Source organism: Capricornis sumatraensis, chromosome 3 (assembly GCF_032405125.1).
Source record: "Capricornis sumatraensis isolate serow.1 chromosome 3, serow.2, whole genome shotgun sequence".
Taxonomy (NCBI): Eukaryota; Metazoa; Chordata; class Mammalia; order Artiodactyla; family Bovidae; genus Capricornis; species Capricornis sumatraensis.
The window spans coordinates 105741280-105745081 of NC_091071.1; positions in this window are offsets into that span (position 1 = coordinate 105741280).

Here is a 3802-nt window from a genome sequence, read left to right on the forward strand (position 1 = left end):
ACTGGAAAAACCATAGCCTTGACTAGATGGACCTTTCTTGGCAAAGTAATGCCTCTGCTTTTCAATATGCTATCTAGGTTGGTCATAACTTTCCTTCCAAGGAGTAAGCATCTTTTAATTTCATGGCTTCAGTCACCATCTGCAGTGATTTTGGAGCCCAAAAAAATAAAGTCTGACACTGTTTCCACTGTTTGCCCATCTATTTCCCATGAACTGATGGGATCCGATGCCATGATCTTCATTTTCTGAATGTTGAGCTTTAAGCCAACTTTTTCACTCTCCTCTTTCACTTTCATCAAGAGGCTTTTTAGTTCCTCTTCACTTTCTGCCATAAGGGTGGTGTCATCTGCATATCTGAGGTTTTTGATATTTCTCCCAGGAATCCTGATTCCAGCTTGTGCTTCTTCCAGCCCAGCATTTCTCATGATGTACTCTACATATAAATTAAATAAGCAGGGTGACAATATACAGCCTTGATGTATTCCTTTTCCTATTTGGAACCGGTCTGTTGTTCTATGTCCAGTTCTAATTGTTGCTTCTTGACCTGCATACAGGTTTCTCAAGGGGCAGGTCAGGTGGTCTGGTATTCCCATCTCTTTCAGAATTTTCCACAGTTTATTGTGATCCATGCAGTCAAAAGCTTTGGCATAGTCAGTAAAGCAGAAATAGATGTTTTTCTGGAACTCTCTTGCTTTTTCAGTGATCCAGTGGATGTTGGCAATTTGATCTCTGGTTTCTCTGCCTTTTCGAAAACCAGCTTGAACATCTGGAACTTCACTGTTCACATATTGCTGAAGCCTGGCTTGGAGAATTTTGAGCGTCACTTTACTAACGTGTGAGATGAGTGCAATTGTGCAGTAGTTTGAACATTCTATGGCATTGCCTTTCTTTGGGATTGGGATGAAAACTGACCTTTTCCAGTCCTGTGGCCACTGCTGAGTTTTCCATATTTGCTGGCATATTGAGTGCAGCACTTTCACGGCATCATCTTTCAGGATTTGAAATAGCTCAACTGGAATTCCATCACCTCCACTAGCTTTGTTTGCAGTGATGCTTATCAAAGAAGTTCAAAGAGAAGGGTTGCCCCACCCCCACCCCACTCCTCTCCCTATCTGCTGCTGCTGCTGCTAAGTCGCTTCCATCGTGTCCAACTCTGTGTGACCCCAAAAACTGCAGCCCATTAGGCTCCAGGCAAGAATACTGGAGTGGGTTGCCATTTCCTTCTCCAATGCATGAAAGTGAAAAGTGAAAGTGAAGTAGCTCAGTCGTGTCCGACTCCTAGCAACCCCATGGACTGCAGCCCAGCAGGCTCCTCTGTCCATGGGATTTTCCAGGCAAGAGTACTGCAGTGGGTTGCCATTGCCTTCTCCACACTCCCTATCTACTGAAGGCTTTCTCTGGTGGTTCAAATGGTAAAGAATCTGCCCGCAATGCAGGAGACCAGGGTTCAATCCCTGAGTCAAGAAGATCCCCTGGAGAAGGGAATGGGACCCCACTCCAGTAATCTTGCCTAGAGAATTCCATGGACAAAGAGGACTGACAGGCTACAGTCCATGAGTTTGCAGAGAGTTGGACATGACTGAGCAACTAACACTGTCCTGTGAAGCAACAAGGCAATGCAGAGGGCAAAGTCTCCAGGATCTTTACTGACATCATGGAATTGCAGAACCAACACTGGAACTGGAATTATTGTTATATAAACAATAAACATCTTTATGTTTAAGACACTGACAGCTGAGTTTTCTGTTCCTTGTAGCTGAAAGCATTTCTAACATGAACTCTCTCGAGGTAGCCCAAGAAAGAGGCTTATTATACAGATTCACATGACTAAGAAGGAAACAGAATGTCATAAAACTTTAATAACAATCCAGGTTTCCCAGAGCCTTCACTGTACAGTAGTTTTAGCAGGAATCCTCACTTGGCGATTTTGGAGGTCTTCCCTCCTGTGCTTGACTCTGTATATCTTTTCTCTGCCTCATATCTTCTGCTTCCTCACAATATAACTCACTTAGGACATCTTAAGTCTCTCTGAATTTAATGATCTTTCAGCTTCAGCTCCCAGTAGAAATTTTCAATATTTATCTGTTGAAAATCTTCATAGGAGAGGAATGTAATCAACACAGCACTTCTTCTTCCACCAGGTCATACTACAGGTCACTAGCCAGTCTACAGATTGCCTTTGGCATGTCCAATCAATTATGCTTGGAGGAGCAAGGTCAAATGGTATAAAACCAAGCCATACTGAGCTACCCCTTCAACACCACTGTGCATGGGACAATGAGTTGGTCAGGCACAGAGACACATGGGGTCTGGCAGAGCAGCAGCTGGGAGCAGAAAGATGGAGGAATCAATGCCCTACACTCTTATCCCTCATCTCTGTCCATCCTTACCAAATTAGTCCAGTTCTAAGTTTTTTTGTTTGTAAATTACTGGAAACATTCCTATCTAACACAAATAAAAGACAAGATGCCTTCAAATAAACTTGTTACTACCTCTACTAGGAAGCCAGCAAGAGAGAGAAGGAAAGAAGGAAGGAGTGAAGGAAGGGAGGAAGGGAGGGAAGAGAAGAAAGGAGAAAGAACAGAGCAAGGGGCTATTGTCTTTGACAGGCACAAGCAAGTGTTGATGACAAAGACTTGGCACATTAGCAAGAGAAGAAGACAGAAAGCAAAGCCATAGAGGAATGAGGTCCAAATCTGCTTCCAACTCAGCCCAGAGCCAATGGGAAACAGAGGTGGTTTCATGGAAGAGAGAAGTTTTAATGGATGACATAAACTGGACTAATCCAACAGGCTCCTGCAGTACAATCCTGCCCCGTGGAAAGCATTCCATGGATTCAGCCATACCATGGATCATACCATTCTTCCCCCAGGAGTGTCATCTCCTTTCTCTGAATCAGCATTGTGGTACATTTTTACTGCACATATCAGAGAGGCCCAAATTAATTTTATTTCTAAAACAGCAAAAGTACCCAATTTACCCCTAAGAATAAGACATACAACAGGAAATTCTGGTTCAATGTATCTAAAAGCACAGAGTGAACTATGAAAATGGGATTTCACTCCATGACTACCAGAGATTTCCTGCAAGCATTTGCTGTGCAGAAACCTTGGCTTTCATTCTTCTCTTGATTTTTTTTTAAGCTGTTCTTTGAACACAACTCAGTAGGTAGTTGGCCCTTTTGATGTTTGGCACTGGCATAAAAAGGATGAGTTATTTAATTTTCTGCAAAGGCAGCCAAGCCTGTTCTGTATGTAAAGAGGCAAGCCGTTCATGCACATGTGACTGCAGGAGTGAAAACTTTTTCTTCTTTGAAGGTTCAAAGTTAACATGTCAACTGAATTCCAAGGAATTGTGCATCAGACCCTGAAATGAAAAACTAAGTCAGGCAACTTGAAGTGTGGGGTTAAAGCAATTGTCATGAACAATAAGGGGAACTGCAGGATGGCTCATGGTAGAAAAATGTTTTTTTTCCTTTTTGTCTTCAATTTTCTAGGTTGGCTGTCTTCTGACCAAAGAGAATATTGGCAATCCAAAGGAAAATCCAAAAGGAACTGAAGTTGGCTATGTCCACAAAAGCAAGACAAATTAGAAATCTGACTTGATTTATAGGATAGAACATGTGCTAGTAGGAAAGATTCCTTTAGTCTGAATGGTCCAGATCAGTCACTTGCAAGGAGCTGAACTGATATGTTGTGATAGAAGTTTTTATTTGAATATAAACAAGGCCTGAAGGGAAGCAAACAACACCCAATGAAGTTATTGAATGCCTGTACGAGTTAGGTTGTGTGCCAAGTGCCAG